Here is an 18431-nt window from a genome sequence, read left to right as displayed (position 1 = left end):
TTGTGTAAGAGTGGCTTATTTTCTATACTGTAAATGGCATTATCGTGGAGATCATGTTTCTTCTACACTACAGCTCATGTATAAAAACATTTGATGGTGGGGTTTTTTTTTAGTAGGTCAAGTTCTTATTTTTTTTACAGATTATAAAAGTGCAGATTGTAAGACATGATGTCATACATTGAAATCTGAAAATAGTTGAATAGCAGATATGCTTATTTGAATGTCCGTACTCTTAAAAGCAACATTCAGAGAAAATCACCCTGAAAGTTGGTGAAACTGGGTTTGCCCTGAACAAGCTAAGTTTGCTAACAAATGATGAAGTATTTAGTGATCCTAAAACAGTTGTTTGTTATATAGCGTGTGTTCTTCAACTTCTAAACTTGAAAAACCTTTTTCAAAAAAAGATAAATGCCCTAAATTTTCGAGGGCATCCCGGTGGCTCACCTGGTACAGTGCGTACCGCAAGGCTTAGTCCTGGGTTCGAATCTCGGGTGCGGTCCCTTGCCGCATGTCATCCCCCCTCTCTCACCCCACCTTTCCTGTCTGCTTATACAGTCCTGTCTAATAAAGACAAAAAAATAATAATTTTGATTTGTTGTGATTTCATGATTTCATGGGTACCCCTTTCACCAGATTGTGTGACACATATACTGTTATCTATCCAGTGAAACAGATATAGTAGACCTGTTGTAGAGTAGCCGATTTTACATCCACAACACATACAACACATCTTATGTCTTAGCTACATTATAATCAAATGTACAACTGCTAGCAACATATGTGTTGTCAGTGTGTAGCAATTTGTTTACGTCGATCACTTTTTTACAGTGTGAAAACACTGGTGATGTAGCGATCGGTTCTGTATCGAACGTCAAAGGGGGAGGGGACATGCATGGAGGAGTTATCGATCTTGACGGCTGCGTACCCGGGGGGCATCTCAACATTACACTAAGCATGCTGGCTGTGCCTTGGATCACAATCACATAATAATGCAGTTGACTTATCTCAGCAGACTTGGAAGAAACTGTACTTTGTGATGAATTTACCTTTTGGCGTGTTCAGGCTACAAGCTGTTGTTCCTCCCCTAATGGGTCCAGTGTCAACCTGCTAGTGGATGGAGGACTCCAAAGGAATACAATAACAACCGTATCATTTGTGCCGTTTCCTGCGCCCCCGACAGCCATGTTCCTCTATTGAATCTGTTGTGTTTGCTGTTGATGCATGTGCGATGCGGGCCTCCCCAAATGGATTAATACCATAACCAGTTCCAGATGGCTGCGACATCTTGTTCCCCTACCCGTGATCCTTTTAATGTTTTATTGATTGCCGTGGTCCGGGGAGCCAAAGATGCACGCGGCACTGCTTATTTCTTTCATTTCCTCAACCGCCCCCCCCCCCCCACCCCCCCCCCCCCATCCTCCCGCCAACCTCCACTCTTCCCTCACACAAACACACATACGCACAGCCACAATCCATTTTTCATGGCGCTCTGGAATGATTACGCCGCAAGGTGATTGGACGCAGCTTTCATCCTCGGAGCACACTAGAGGATGGGGCGGCTGATGGACGTGGCATACACACTTAACCTGTAGGATTCAATGTGTCAATAATCTGTGTGATTGATGGGACTGTCATGTGTCATTTGCTGTGGGTTTAGTGTCTTTGTTGTCGTCGTCCCGGGGTGTATTTCTCTTCTTCTGTCAACTTCTACTTACCCCCCCCACCCCACCCCGTGAAATCGTATCGATTGGACTTGACTCGTTGTTTATTTTATCCCCTCGCCCAACACAACGAGGCCAGTTTCCCCACTAAGCAAATCAATGTAAGGTGTAAAAAATAATAAGGGTGCGACGTGTGTGAACTCTAACACCCGGAGCTGTGCACACTACTAAATCAGCCCCAGTGCTTTATGGGTAATTCCCACTGAGTGCACGGCTAAGCTGCTCTGACTGAGGCGGGGGACTCACTAGATGTTTTGCTCATAAGTCATTGCTGTCAAAACATCATGGACCCATATAAAAGACAAGTCACGGGAACAAGGCCGGGTCTATTATGCCGGGTCATCTAACTCCAACAGCCATTGCACTGAAGGACTGTGCCGTCCATAAAGAACGTGAGATGAAGGTTCCCCCCTTTGGTTTGATGTAGTCATTTGCATGTGTGATGAAGGGGCAACAGGCAAAACACCACACCATCTTTCTCTGCATTCCTGTCCTCCTTATTCCTGTTTCCTTGTTGAGTGCAAGCCATGTGATGGCTTACTTAATCTGCCATCACATGATCCTCACAGTCATTTTGTGAGATGAGAATTTGCACTTTGCTATTTTCAGAACAGACACGTTTGCCATCTGTTGATTTAGTGGTTTCTTTAATGATACATGCATGAAGAATGATGTACGAATCTCTCCATGCATGCAGGCTATATCATTAAAGAAACAACTAAATCAATGGACGGCAAACCTGTCTTTATTATACAATTATTCACTATGTATGCTTGCATTGTGCTATTCTCTAATGTAATGACTAACCATGCTTACTGTACAGATGCAGCAATCTTCAATCGGTGCCTAGGCCAGCCCTTGGCAGATTAAATAAAGATCAAACTATATAAATATAGTATAGATAATAACTATACTTAAACTTAACATAACGTAACACACAACACTAGAAAAGTGCACTCAGTAGAGTGCAGATCTCCGCAAATTTTTCTGAAACAGAGCTTCGAAGCTCACGACTTGTGATGCGTCTTGTGACGTTTTCACACAATTGTGAACCCCATGGATGTTGATGGAAAGATATTGACATTTTAGCAAGCTTTTCATAGTCATTTTTGTCTGAGGAACATGTTCATATAACAGTCTCATCTTGTTTCTTTGTCTGTCATTATGCCTTTGCATTGCCTGCATTAACGTAGTTAGTCGCTTGCTAGCTAGTGGTAGCTAATTGTTAGCCTCGGTGGCTTCTAGTCAACTGTGCATGTTCACAACGTGACCACTTGAATGCCAAGCATGTCATGTACACGACTTCTGTCGATAAACCGAGCCGACTTGAAGACAGCAAAAGAATCAATGGGATTTATGACATCACTGATGATGTCACTATTGACGACTGTCAACAGTCATTGCTCGAGTGATATCACTCATGACATCACAATTTGTGACATCACTGATGACATCATCACTGATGACATCACCACTGATGCCATCAAACGTGCTCAAATGACATCATCAGTGTCTAATCACTGAAGATATCACTTGTCCTGACTTACTTGTGTGTACTCAACTATGAATCCCGAATATGAATTCAAACTGCTGCTGATTGGTGATTCTGGTGTGGGAAAGTCTTGTCTCCTTCTACGGTTTGCAGATGACACATACACAGAGCGCTATGTTAGTACCATCGGTGTGGACTTCAAGATCAGGACCATAACGCTGGCTGGGAAGACCATCAAACTTCGGATTTGGGACACGGCTGGCCAGGAGCGCTTCCGCACCATCACATCCAGTTACTACAGAGGGGCGCACGGCATTATAATAGTCTACGATGTGACAGATCAGGAGTCCTTCAACAACGTGAAGCAGTGGCTACAGGAGATCGAACGCTACGCCAGCGAGAAAGTCACCAAGCTGTTAGTAGGCAACAAGTGCGACCTCACAACAAAGAGGGTTGTGGATTACACCACGGCGAAGGAATTTGCTGACAACTTGGGCATCCCCTTCCTGGAGAACAGCGCCAAGGACGCCACCAACGTGGAGCAAGCCTTCATCACCATGGCAGCCGAGATCATGAAGAGGATGGGCCCCAAGAGGTCCAAGTCCAACATCAAGATCCAGAGCAAGCCAATCAACACCTCGTCGGAAGGCTGCTGCTGAGGCCGGGAGGTGCAGCCTGAACCGCACACCAGGCTCTATGTTACCATGGTCCACAGGGATAGACAACAGAGAGAGAGGGAGAACAAAAGATCGGAGAGGTGAGGAAGACTTTGAGTGGACCGGTTTGTAATTGGGTGTGCAGCTCCCACACCACCCCTCCCTTCCACATTGACAAAACTTGACCCACGCTGTTATTCGACTCTGCAACTTCTTAATTGATTATCTTCTTGCCTTTGATTCCATTTGTGTACTGTATGAATTGATCCTACTGTGGTGACAGTGGATAGAAGCTGCAAGCATGAGTTGTGGCAAAGGGAGCCACAGTCACGTGCCGAGGGACTAATATGCACCACGTTCTTGTTTACCATCGCAACCTTACGAGTGAGAGAGAGTGCTTGTGAATAAATGGCCCAGCCCTGGTGGGCCAACTGGTGACCCCAACAGTTGCTACCGGAACACACATGGAAATGATGGACACAATGCTGCTGCTAGTTCTTGTGACAACAAAACCGAGCTAGCCGGCATGATGCTAATGGCGGTCGCATCGTCCTCTCTCGCCAACCCCGGAGCTTATTAGTGTACAGTGACATCAGTACGACAGGCCACAATTGCTCGATTGACATTACTGATGACATCACTCACTGATGACATTATCACCGATCACAATTCACAATTGCTCGGTGTCATCGGTGTGACATCATTGGGGACATGGCCACTTTCTTTCAGTGACCTGGCCTCTTTCTTTCTTTCTTTCTTTCTTTCTTTCTTTCTTTCTTTCTTTCTTTCTTTTGTAGGGATCAACAGACATACAGACAGACCCTCTGAACAGACGCCTCGGCCACGCCGTAAAAAATAAAATAAATGAAAAGATCTTTCTGTACATGATCTCGATTGTCCTTCCCTCCCTCTAGCATGCATCTTCATCTCTGATTGAATGAGCCAATCAGCAGTGCTCACAGGCCCCGCTGCTAACCAATCAGCAGTCCTCCCAGTCCCCGCTGCTAATCACATCTGAGTCATTGAGGTTGTACAGCAGAAAGCGTATAGAGGGAGAGTTCTACGATACTCTAAGTAGATAAGCGCGGTGACAGAATTGTATCCCTATAGACTTGAGTCACACACAGGGAGGTGGTACGCATCATTTGAAGGTGTGCTCGGGAATGTGTCACACTCTGCCTGCAGTGATTGTGCTGAAAGCTGGGGATCAGGATGCTCTCCCACCTTTCTTCCCCTCTGTGCTACTTAATGCCCCGCTGCACATTCAGCTTTCACCACACATACATTATATGACATAGGTTTAATTACAATGGTGAGCATATGCCTCCACAGAGAGAGAGAGGTGGCTGCCTCTGTCCGATTAAAACCAGACGACGCGTAGCTTTGAAATGTTTCTGTGTCTGCAGCATAGGATTTTAGCTGGGCCAGCATGGGCAGCAGCTCTATAAGTCACTCGGTTGGTTGGTTGGTAGGCTGGTTGGTTGACTGGTTGGTTGATTGGTTGGTTGGCTGGCTGCCTGGATGGCTGGCTGGCTGTTCCACAAAAAATCCTCGTCCACAAAATCAATGTCAATGGAGCGGATGACATTACAATGGAGTGGATGATTTCACACTGACTGATATTGCATATCTGTCGCGGCTATTGCGAACTCGTGCTTGTTTTTGAGTGTTTTACGCAAGATTATCTACTTCCCTCAAGTAAGGTTTTACCGCCCAATAGCACAAAATGACTATGCGGCAGCGCTACACCTGGCGTTGCGCACCGCTCGAATTTGCCACCTTGCGCTGCGCTCAAAGTTCAACTTGTGTAAACTTTGACCTACTTACCGCTGACCTTTCTCCGCTCTGCCTCGCGGTGAGAGAAGAGAAGATCGCTTCTCATGTGGAGGTATAGCTAGCTTAAAGGTTTGGGCGATGTCTGTCAATCATCATCACGTAGGGGAGAGTGGGGTGAGTTGTGCCACTTTTTACTTGAGGTGTCTTTAAAGTGAGGGCATGACAGTAATGCCTCCAACTACAATATGTAAATATATTTCAGGATGTTGTGCACCACTGGGAACACTCCCTTTGGATCTTAAATAAACTGTTAAAAAAATATGGCTATTCTTAAAAAAGTGGTCTCTTGGCAACTCTTGCCCCCGGTGTGGGGTAAGTTGTGCCTTTGGAGAGAATACGTTGGGGTAAATTGTGCCATTGATTACTGAAGTAAAACAGAACATTTTCATCTCATATACTGTAATGCTATATCAAAGCAAGACAAAATAAAGATAACACTAAAGTCCAGTGTACTATAACAGGGTTAAACAAGGCTAAACGGTAGCAGCAGTTGACCTACATATTTAACATTTTCAGAAATAAAAATGATGTTCAAAATGAACAAAATCAACTATCACAGAGCCAGGCTACACTTGCCAATACTGCAATATTCTTCAACAAGGTCTATTTAAACATTTAAGAACAAAATGAAATAAAATTTCACTAAATCAACTGCAACTGCACTGGCACAACTTAACCCAGGCCTTTTGGCACAAATCACCCCATCCCCACCATTTTAACAAACTTGTATCATATAGCTGGTTTGGAGCTAACATCATGCTAACAGTATAGCCTCATATTGTAGCTTACTAAAACACTAACACATGTGTGAAATGTTTTCAAGCTTGTCTATAATTGTTCAGACACAACAATCAATAAACCTTGATCATAAAAAAATTGCTTTGAGAGGCAAAAAACAGTTTTTTGAACTTAAATGTGCTTAGCTCTTGTGCCATCTGCCTCCCTTCTTTGCAGAATGAGTAAAATGGATGCCTCTTCAAAAATGTGTGGTCACATGACCAATTTCTTCTATGGTTTTCTAGATACAAGGGGTGGCACAACTTCCCCACTGGCACAACTCACCCCACTCTCCCCTACTGTATATTGCCGTCCATATAGCGGGACAAAGACAGATCAGACACGCATAGCCTACACAGGTGAATGGCATTGGTGCCGTGTTCCAGAAGGGAAAGAGTTAAAGCGGACTCACACTCGCGTAGCGATCGCCGGCTTGCAGTAGAAACTTCCATTCACTCCTTGAATGTATAAGACTCACCGTACAAACTTCAAGATGAAAAGAACAACAATGAATGTGCGTGCAAATCTACGATAGTGGGACCAACGCCTTTGTTCCTTGAGCCTGGCTGTCACTGGTTTTTAATTAGCCCACTCCCTTCAGCGCGTGTGAATACAAAGCCCTTATCAATTACAGTACACAGAAACGCATGAGGATCCACACATCCTAACAAGGGCCTTTAATCAATGCCTGCAACACGGGCACCAAACAGGGTTTAGCTAGCTAGCTCTTTCATGTTAGTGGACCACACTGTTGCATGTAAGTTCAATGCATTCATCTGTTTGGTTGTGAGTGTTTGAGTTCTACTCTGTGTATTGCTTACTGTAGGTGTCTGGCTTCTGTGTTTGAATTCAGATGCACCACTCAACAGCAGCTTATAAAGGACTCATCGGGGGGATGTTCGTGGGATACCTAATATGAAAATAGAATAATAAACGATATTTTTATAGCACCGTTCATGCATAGAATCGAGCTGAAGATGCTGGAACCAAGCCTCACCAAGACATATACAAGAGACAAGACAGGGAGAACAGAGCAGACAGACCTCAATGTTGAGTGCAGTGAATATCTACTTTAATGAATATGGGGGCAGTGTTTCCCCTAGAAAGTTTTTCAGGCCTGGAGGGATTTCGAAACGTACCCCAACCGCAACGGTGGGGGCCCTCGCTGGCGACGCTAAACTTTTAGCTAACCTCTATGTTGGCAATGGCATCCCAAGTAGCATCATACTATTATGGGATGCGATGCGAACAGTTGTATTATGGGATGTGCGTTTCCCAGGCAACGACACACGTTGACACGTTTTGGAACAGCGCTGCACGCTGGCACAATGCTCCTAAAAGCAAAATGCTTATTGTTTTGAATGATTTGGTATCTTCTCTTACTGTTCACTGTCAACACCAGTATTGTTGTATTGTAATAATATACCATAAAGGTTTATTGAAATTTTGGGGAGAGCAGGAAAAAACATAAAAAAAAAAATAAAAAAAAATAGTAGTAATGTAGAATGGTAGGGTAAACACTGGGGGGTGAAGGGATCTGTCATAATCTGAGATCACATTGACTCCAATAGACTCAGACCTGCCGAAAACCTCCTAAGTGGGCGTGTCCGTGGAAAGCCATGGGCAAAATGACAGGAAGTGAGTTGAAGTTGGGACGTCTTGCTTGAAATCCCATCGTCTTTGGCCAAGCCTCTGCGATTATGTAAACGTGACTTTTTAAATTGCGGTTAATAGTGAAACCGGTTAACCGCTACATCCCTACTATGTATGAGTTCAAATCTTCCATAACTATATCCCCATGCTCTCCATTAGTCTATCTACATGTGCGGTGGTGAAGTGTGTCTTTTGGATCAAGGTGTGCGAGTGTCTATGTGTGTGTGTGCACGTGTGCGTGCGTGTGCGTGTGTGTGTGTGCGTGCGTGCGTGTGTGTGTGCGTGCCGGGTTTGGTGCCAGATTGATGTGTTTATCTCCCCTGTGTTGTTTCCCATCCTTTGTGTTGTGCTGCTGTTTGGACAGGCATGGGCTAGCTGGATATGGGAATAAATGGGACTGTTAGGATACATCCGTTATGCGCTGACACAGAGCCATTACAAAGGTGTGTTTGTGTGTGTGTGTGTGTGTGTGTGTGTGTGTGTGTGTGTGTGTGTGTGTGTGTGTGTGTGTGTGTGTGTGTAGTATATACTGTATGTGTAGGTGTGTGATCTATTGTGAAGAGGAAAGAGAATAAAAACGACAGCCGTGTGGGTGGTGTGTTAGACAATACATGATCCCTCCAGAAATGCATGGGCTCATATATAAGATTATATAGATTATAAAAAATTGGAATTATGTTTTAGAAAGGGAGCATTCCATGCAGCCAATTTCATTTCTAAAGCCTGGGAAAAGAGAAAAAATATGCTGTATATTTGATTTGAGTTTTATAATGTGTACGTTTGTGTATATGTATCCAGTGTGGATATGTTTATATATGCATACACATTGTGTGTATGTATATGTATGCATACATACTGTATGTTTATGTCAAGTTGTTTACACACCTTGCAAGATTGTTGTCTTTAGTGTCTTATAAGCCCATGCGGGCTGGGCACCCTGTGTGCACGACACTTGAATAAAAATATCTATCTATCTATCTATCTATACAGTATGTTGCTCTTACATGTTCTAGATATTCTGCTGATTTGTTTGTACAAGCAGCACCCAAGGGAAAGTGTGACAATCGTCGCCTACAGTATTTCCATTTCTTTTTAACACAAACACACCGTCTGTTCAAGGCGCACGCAGGTGTGCAAATGTTCTTTAATTTCCTAGCTTGTATCCGATTTTTTCTTTACGCTTCTTCTCTTCTTTGCGCGTCCCCCTTCCCAGACGGTCTGGGGGATTCAAACCGGCAACCTTCAAGACTTAGGCCTGATTCACACAGCATCAGGCGATGCAGGGAAAACCCTCGTCCTTCCATTCATTGTAATGGGGGCAGTGTGTTTAGGCTGCGGCAGTGGGGATGCCTGGGTGTGTGTGTGTGTGTGTGTGTGTGTGTGTGTGGGGGGGGGGGGTAAAAAGCTGCGGCTAAAATTTGTAAGCGGAATCAACTTTGGATAAAAACAAACGTAACCCGACGTCACTGCGGTGGCCAATCACGTAGACACCCATGGGAAGAAGAACCCGTCCAACAGTTAATTTGACTTGCTCCCCGGTCCGCTGTTTACCAAGCAACGTGAATATGGAAGAGACTGATCGCCATCAATGGCGGTTAATATATAGTAAATGATATAGGCAGCAGTGTGCTTCGTTTCAGCAAGGGCTGGCATCAGACCGATGCGACAGCCCCAAATGTGTGTGTGTGTGTGTGTGTGTGTGTCTGTGGGTGTGTGTGTGCGGATGTGTGTGTGTGTGTGTGTGTGTGTGCGTTTGTGTGCGTTTGTGTGTGTGTGTGATGGCACTCCACTCCCACACAGAGGCACAACTCTCCGCTAATCGCCACATCGCCTGATTCTGTGTGAATGCAGCCTTACAGCCTCTAGCCTAGCGTCGCTCCCTGTCTTGTGTCCTATCCTTCATGACCCTAGGCAGCTAGTCTATCACAGACGATCACTATCAGAGCTTTACCGGAGGATAATACAGTCCAGGGCCCCACAGATCCACTCGCTGACATCAGGTTACACCAATTGCCAGTGAAGATATTGATATAGCCGTGAATCAGTATATCAATATTGCCATTTAGCCACTTGGGCGTGCCATTCACTCTCTCCACCTCTATGACCTGACCTGGTTCTCATCACTCGGAGGCATATTCATATGGTCTGAATGGGGCCGGCAGGATGGTTTTTTTTCCAATAACGGTGAGATCTGAGCAAATAGAAGCTAAACCGGACAGAGGCAGAGACGTGTAGGGATGGTATTGGAGGATGTGGGTATGTGGCTGGAAAGTCACAGTACGGGGAATTAAGCGTGACACCTTGACTCTTGGGTATGCTGTGTGTGTGTGTGTGTGTGTGTGTGTGTGTGTGTGTGTGTGTGTGTGTGTTGTGTGTTGTGTTTGGCGAGGCACGTGGATGGTGCTATGGTGCTTCATGATGCTTCATAAAAGTAATAAATGGTCTCTGTCTGACTTGAGTTATAATGGTGAAATTATGCACAGGCGCCTTCTTCGTGGCTCTGCCTTTGCTGTGTGAGCGGGGGGAGTGGATTCTTCTTCATGGCTCTTTGCTGTGTGAGCGGGGGGAGTGGATTCTTCTTCATGGCTCTTTGCCGTGGGGCGGCTGTAGCTCAGGAGGTAGAGCGCGTCGTCCACTAATCGCTTTGGATAAAAAAGGTCGGTGGTTCGATTCCCGGCTCCTCCAGTCTGCGTGTCGAAGTGTCCTTGGGCAAGATACTGAACCCCAAATTGCTCCCGTTGGTGTGCCAGCACCCTGCGTGGTAGCCTGCCGTCATCGGTGTGTGAATGGGTGAATGTAACTACTGACTGTAAAGCGCTTTGGATAAAAGCGCTATATAAATGCAGGCCATTTACCATTTTTACCATTTATGCTGTATGAGCGGGGGGAGTGGATTCTTCTTCATGGCTCTTTGCTGTGATCGGGGGGAGTGGATTCTTCTTCATGGCTCTTTGCTGTGTGAGCAGGGGGAGTGGATTCTTCTTCATGGCTCTTTGCTGTGTGAGCAGGGGGAGTGGATTCTTTTTCATGGCTCTTTGCTGTATGAGCGGGGGAGTGGATTCTTCTTCATGGCTCTTTGCTGTGTGAGCAGGGGGAGTGGATTCTTCTTCATGGCTCTTTGCTGTGTGAGCGGGGGGAGTGGATTCTTCTTTGTTGCTCTGCCTTTGCTGTGTGAGCAGGGGGAGTGGATTCTTCTTCATGGCTCTTTGCTGTGTGAGCAGGGGGAGTGGATTCTTCTTCATGGCTCTTTGCTGTGTGAGCGGGGGAAGTGGATTCTTCTTCATGGCTCTTTGCTGTGTGAGTACGGGGGGAAGTGGATTCTTCTTCATGGCTCTGTCTTTGCTGTGTGAGCGGGGGAAGTGGATTCTTCTTCATGGCTCTGTCTTTGCTGTGTGAGTGCGGGGGGAAGTGGATTCTTCTTCATGGCTCTGTCTTTGCTGTGTGAGCGGGGGAAGTGGATTTGGTGTATTAGTGTGACTGTTGTCCTAAGTAGCAGGGATTATTCTAATGCTCTGTCAGGAGCAAGGTTCTAATTCTCTTTTTCTGTTGCTGATATGCATTACAAAGGAAACACTAATAGAGCCCTGCATTTACAGTTCCATATTTGAGCCAATCTTGTCATTACTTGGACTATGATGGGTGTGTGTGTGTGCGTGTGCGCGTGTGCCTGTGTGCATGTGTGTGTGTGTGTGTGTGTGCGTGCGTGTGTGTGTGCGCGTGCATGCGTGTGTCTGTACTGGCAGTGGCAACATAGCAAGTGATTTATCTCGACACCTGTTCGTCCGATCTACTTAAAACGTGGCGAGTGTGTTGCTGCGCCCCTGATGGAGTGCAGTGTTGAATTCTGTGCAATTTGGAGATTATTTAATTCCAATGTTGTTTCTAAATTATATCTGTATTTCCACATCCAAACAAGAGTGACTGACTAGCTTGGATTTATTATTTTTTGTAGAAACATGATAAAGTAGGCTACTGTAGTAACTTTTTATTTTCACCAGCAGATCTAGTTAACACTTTCAGTCGTAGCCATTGCAGATGTTGTCACTCAGTACGTTTACATGCATAGTTAAGTCGAGCTATGGTTATAGCTTGATTAGGCTATTTACTCGGACTACTGTCCTTGTCCAAGTATACATGCGGGTGGGAAATCTCATTCAAAATTTCATTCAAAAAGATTATATAATTATACAAACGTTTCCCCTCAAAACGATCACTTCTGGCCCATATAATAGTGTGGCAGTGTGTTTATGTTGAGAGACGTTTCGCCCTGTGTGTATTTTAGTGATAGGACATTGTTTTGCTGTGTTTTGTGTTTATATGGTTGGCGAGGTTGTGTGGCGAGGTTGTGTTTATGTGGAGAGAGAGAGAGCGCCGATAAACGAACGTTCAAACGCAGGGATGGTCAGGTAACACAAAGCTGCCCCATGTTAGCTCAATACAGTTGAAATTAATCCCATTAAAAAAATAAATTTTCTAGACACAGATTTAGCTCTACATGAACGAACTTCACATTTAGCTTTAGCTAATCGCTCCCTGGCTGCTAACGTAACAGTTTTACACGCTGTTTGACTTCCGGGTCAAAGAGCGTTAGCGCATGTGCTGATCGCCTCGTCCAGGTCCAGTCCGACTGGCCGCAGTAGTAAATCGACTTCCAATCGCATTATCTGGGTGTGTTAGTCTGATGTGTGCCCCGGATAAAAAAAAAAGTATTAGTGAAAATGTTGTGATATAGCACACAGTTCCAATTGTGAGCAAAATTTGAGTTTTCCCAACTCTCCTTTGATATAGTAAAAAAAAGTGGCATTACATTGTTTACAGTTTGTATTAAAATGCAAGGGCAGGTTAAATGCATAACCTGTGGTATCACTATTAGCATGGTAATGACACGACTCACCATGACCTAGCATTAACATCATGACTGTGAGGAAGTACTCCAAAGTTTATTTAAATCCTCTGGGAACTTTCTGTCACCCCTGCAGACATTCAGTCAATGCCGCGACTGCCTGCTTTGCTGATCATCCCGAAATGGTTGATCGTTTCACCGTGTGAGCTTATGGTATTCAGGTTCTGGGGTATTGGGCGGGCATTCGCAGCTCTAGTCACTGAGCCTTCCCTGATGTTGAGGGAGCCACAGCCCGCAGCCAGAGAAAAGGAGAGTGGAGAAGATAAGCCTTTAGCTGAGTAAGACATGGGTAATGGGAATTTGCCAACCGGTCCACCGGTCATCCAAAAGTAATGGACATCTTGGAATCTCGAAGCGTTTGATATGAGCTTTTCTCTTTCTTTTTTGGGGTCTTGGCCCAATGGAAATGGTGAAAGGATGGAAGATGGGCTTGATAGATGGAGAAATGGAGGGGAGAAGAGAACAGGAAGCACAGATATAGAAGGAACACAGGACAGCGGTAAAGATAAAGACATACAAAGTGTATGTATATATGTTATATATAATAAATAACATGTGAAGCAGGGCAGAGGAAAATGACAGACAGGAGAGTCACACAAAGACCATGCTGCAGGCACAATCGATAGTGAGAAGGAAGCGCGTCGAGCCAGCTAGGCAAGTGGTTGGGAGAGTGTAAACGATTAGTCAGGCCCACAGCTGTACATATTGGAATTAATGAATGAGAATGACCAGCGGCGGCAACATTCATACCATGTCAATAATTAATATACAGAGAGAGAGAGAGAGAGAGAGAGAGAGAGAGGGAGAGAGAGAGAGAGAGAAACACACCTCAATGCACCTCAGAGGCAAGGCCAAAGCACTTAGATCTGAGCTGCAGTTAAGGTCGTAAAAGGAGAGAGTGAGACAGTGTGTGTGTGTGTGTGTGTGTGTGAGTGTGTGTGTGCATGTGTGCGTGCATGTGTGTGTGTGTGTGTGTGTGTGTACGTACATGTGTTTGCCCATGTATTTGTGAAGAAGACAAGAGTATAGCAATGGGAACAGTAATGGCTCCCAGAGTGACATTTAACCAGCAGAAAGAGAGGGAGCCAGAAAGAGCAGACTCACAGCAAAATGCTGAGTGAACGACTCTGTGGTGGGCAGTTACTTTTCAACGTCTTAAAATGAGGCGTTATCGTGAGCTTTAGTGCTCAACCCCGACTACCCTGGACTTTCATTTTTTGATTATGTATTTATTTTTTACTGCTCTGCACCTCCTTTCTCGGGAGCGTTGCTTCTTATTGACCTGCTGGTTCCTGCTCGCTGCCGCTGGAGCAAACGGGAACGTCTGGCTTCTCTGCTTCAGTCTTAACCTGAGGCCGAGGTGAGCTGAGCACCACACACAGACTGACAAAGCCACACACACACACACACACACACATGCATGCGCACGCACATACACACGCGCACGCACGCACATACACGCGCGTATACACGAAGTTGGTGTTCTTAGGGTGCTGCAGCACCCTCTGCTGTTTTGTATTGGAATTGCAATGTCAATCTTTTTTTTTTATTAAAATGGGTTTAGTTGTAGTTAGGTTTTAGTTGAAGACTATGAGCAAAGCAAAGAGGGTGATGTTATTTTTGATGTTTGGTTTATAAAAATAAGATAATAATAATAATAATAATAATAATAATAATAATAAGTTCAGTGTTTCTGCCTGTGTTGCTTGCTGTCTGTTGTAGTGTAAAACGACCTAAAGGCAGAGCAGGTGGTGACATGAAAATGAGTGACAATAGAATCTAATGTTAATTTAAAATGAGATATTCCTCTAAATATGGCTAAAATACGTCCAAAAAATGTATTCCCAGGCGAGACTTCCTTCCATGCAGCACCCCCTATAATAGAGTTCCAGCCATCCCTGACACACACACACACGCATGCACGCGCGCGCGCGCACACACACACACACACACACACAGGATCACCCGAGTTGCTTTGTGCATTTGGGGGGTGTAATAAATTACCGTCAGGTAATTAGACAACACAAATTTGCAACTGGCAATTAATCAACCAACTAGTTCATCACCAGCCTGAAACATTGACAGGTCTGTTCCTCATTGCACTTTTACATTCCTGCCACCTCCGTTCATATCCTCCCCTGTCCTCCGAAGCGGCAAATCCTGTCAGAGTTAAAGCGATTGGTCACTATGAATGTGAATGAAGAAAGAGGCCTGTTGCCCAGAGGAATAGAGAGCATTCATCAGCATATTCAAAAACGTTCATGGCATCAGGGCTAAATGATATACTTAATATGCTAATAACCAGGGTAGCTCTAATCTTGTCCCCCTCTAACAGAAATAACATTTATTTTTCTAACACGTGATGAACACGGAGAACTCGCATTTATGAATTCCCCTGTGGCATCAAGGACCAGATGTAACAGGCACGCAGACACACCTGCCATGTTGCATCTCCTTGATGTGTGTGTTAGCCGCACTCTGGCATGTCCTTCCCTCCGGGGGGCAGGCCAGGAGCAGTGGTCGCTTTCTCGTACAGCGCCCGGGGACCAACTTCGGATGTTGTTGTCACTGGTCGGATGACGATGACGATCTGATCTTCTGCATGTTTTTAGTTTGGGGGTTATATACGGAGGAACCCCCTGGGGGAGCACGGGGAGAACATGCAAACTCCACACAGAGAGAAAGGCCCTTACGACGAGATACCCCACCTGGGCAGTAGGCACTGAAGATATGGGGGGGAACACACAACCACAGCGCCCACAGTGTCCCAGGCGAGAATCGAACTCAGGACCTTCTGACTGTGAGGCGACAGCTCTACCACTGAGCCACCGTGCCACCGTGCCCCTGACTAGGAGTCCATGCGTGTGCTGGGTCATTGTGGGATCTGTTGTTATTTTGGGTACTGTGAGAAAAAGCCAACGGATGAAAACTTGAAAGTATGTAGCGCGTTCAATCGGCCGCTGATCACAATTAGCCGACAGGAATTCCAAATAACTATATAAAAACAAATTAAATACAAAAATGTGACAACACAGTATTGTGGGGCAGAAAACATTATCACAATATTATATAGCTAATTGTAATTTATTCTGCTGTAGCAAATAAGATCTGTATCTAAATTGTATTATTTTCACTTTGTAATGAAATTTTTGTATGCCTCCGCCGGCGATAGCCGTGGCCGGAAGCTGTGGCTGGAGGCATTATGTTTTCAGGTTGCCTGTCCGTCCATACGGAATGATGTACGTACGTAAGTACCCCATGATCGTTAACGCGATATCTCAGGAACGCCTTCAAATTAGCTCAAACGTCTACTTGGACTCAAGGATGAACTGATTCGATTTTGGTGGTCAAAGGTCAAAGTTTACGGTCACTGTGACCTCACAACTGCGCCCGTTCCATGTTCCGTTAATGCGATATCTCAGGAACGCCATGAGGGAATTTATTCAAATTTGGCTCAGACATTCACTTGGACTCAAGGATGAACCGGCACATTCTCATTCCGATGGAGTCAAATGCTGCTGCTTTGTCACTCACGCACTTTGTGCGTTGGATGTTGATGAGCACGGTACGGTACCCTTGACGCACAAGCACAAGATGGTTCAAAAAGCATCTTTTCAGTGGCTAATTGGATCACTGGCCGGTTGCCCACTGTTACAGAATCAGCCCCACGCATTTTGATCAGTGCCTCTCTATTTGAAACACTTCATGCATGTAGTCATACTCACATCCACACCCATACAGTCTGTATCCAGTGTGGGGGGTGCAGCTGATCTGTTTACACTCGTTAAATATTGATGTTAGATCTATCAACGGCGCTGGGCTCAACCCACCCCTACCTCATCAGCTCGCTCCTCACTAATGTATGAACAAATATGATTTATTAATCCCGCCCCCTCCCCCCTCCCAGTACAGCTCAAGCCCCAACTCCAATTGCTCCAAAAGTTTCTGACTATGTAATTTGCCACCCTTGTTTGTCAGCCTAGCTTATGCAACCGGGAACAGGAGGCACGGTGAATGATGTCGAGCGCTGTCAAGGGAAGAGTTGGATCAAATTATGCACAATTTACAAAGTGGGGACGATTTTCTTGCTCCCCCCTCCCCTCATTCCCTTTTCATCTCTCCATAGCTCGCACTGGCGGTGTTACGAGCGTGTCTGTGCGCCTGACAGTCGGCGAGCATATGGAGGGTGCGTGTGTGTGTGTGTGTGTGTGTGTGTGTGTGTGTGTGTGTGTGTGTGGTCCTGCCAAGCAAAGGAGGAATCACACACAGGACCGCTGTAGTAGTGCGGTGAGTGAGTGATCAGAGGGAAATCATCGCCCTTAAGTAGCTTTTGGACATCTGTAGGGGGTGCACACATCTCGCAGATACAGCACACATGCGCGCGCCATCCAACGCGCGCATGATATACCTGACGGCAAACAGATGGACTATACATGTAGGCACAACCTGTGTCAGACTTCCATCTTCCTTCTCTGCTTTATAAGAGTAATCAGAGCAAACCGTGTGCAGTGAACTAAAAGCTAGCACTCCCTCAGTGCAAGAACATGGCTCATCTTTCTAATGGGCAGATGGCTAAATGCTAGGGGTGTCACAATATATCGTCCCACGAAATTTCGCGATAGTAAAACGTCACGATATGTATCGTTGAGATGAAATCTCATATCGCAAAAAAAAAAAAAAAAAAAAAAATTCTTTTAAAAAAATAGACTAAGAAACGTCTTTGTTTGTTGAAGTTCAATGTGTGGAAAGTAGTTCAGTTGAACAAGTCTCTGAAGAGACACATGAGAAGTTATACAGGAGAGAAACCATTCAATTGAGTTTCTGGCAAAACTGTTTACTTGACAGGAAAAACTGAAGATGCATAAAAAATAGATTAAGAAAAGTCTTGTTGTTTGAGTTTGAAGAAAAACTGAAGATGCATAATGAGAATTTATACTACTGAGAAACCTTTTAGTTCAAAGTAAATCTAAGTGACGGTGTAACTCATTCTATTTCAAGATAAGCCTTATCTCCAATCTCATGTTTTTTCTAGTTGTTATTGTAATAACAATTTCCCACAACAGCATGTTTTGTATTTGTGCATTTCAAATAAAATACTACTTTTCCAGTCATATATTGTCATTATTCAAGTTTTAAAAAATATTGTTAAAATCGTATCGTATCGTATCGTTATCGTGAACCCAGTATCGTGATACGTATCGTATCGTGAACTGAGTGTATCGTGACACCCCTACTAAATGCCCTTTTTTTAATGGTGGAAGAACACAGGAACTCAGATGTTGATCGGCTCCTTTAGATGTGGTTTGCCGTTTGTAGTAAATGTGTGTTTGAGTGTGTCTGTTTACCTTGCGAGACATTATACAATTGCACTTAAGTGCTTGTGCCTAAAGCAA

The 18431-nt window shown here is 44.8% G+C and overlaps 1 pseudogene across 1 annotated transcript; it reads left to right on the top strand.

Annotated features, from left to right (window-relative positions):
- Positions 1-3284: 3284 nt before the first annotated feature.
- On the top strand, positions 3285-3872 carry LOC310784733 (ras-related protein ORAB-1 pseudogene; annotated as a pseudogene). Its single transcript has one exon. The product of its transcript is annotated as a ras-related protein ORAB-1 pseudogene (transcript).
- The last annotated feature ends 14559 nt before the right edge of the window (positions 3873-18431 follow it).

The sequence above is a fragment of the Poromitra crassiceps genome (genome assembly GCF_964638095.1).
Source record: "Poromitra crassiceps genome assembly, chromosome: 11".
NCBI classification, from domain to species: Eukaryota; Metazoa; Chordata; class Actinopteri; order Beryciformes; family Melamphaidae; genus Poromitra; species Poromitra crassiceps.
The sequence above is the reverse complement of the archived record's forward strand: the minus strand, read 5'-3'. Positions and strand labels throughout refer to the sequence as shown.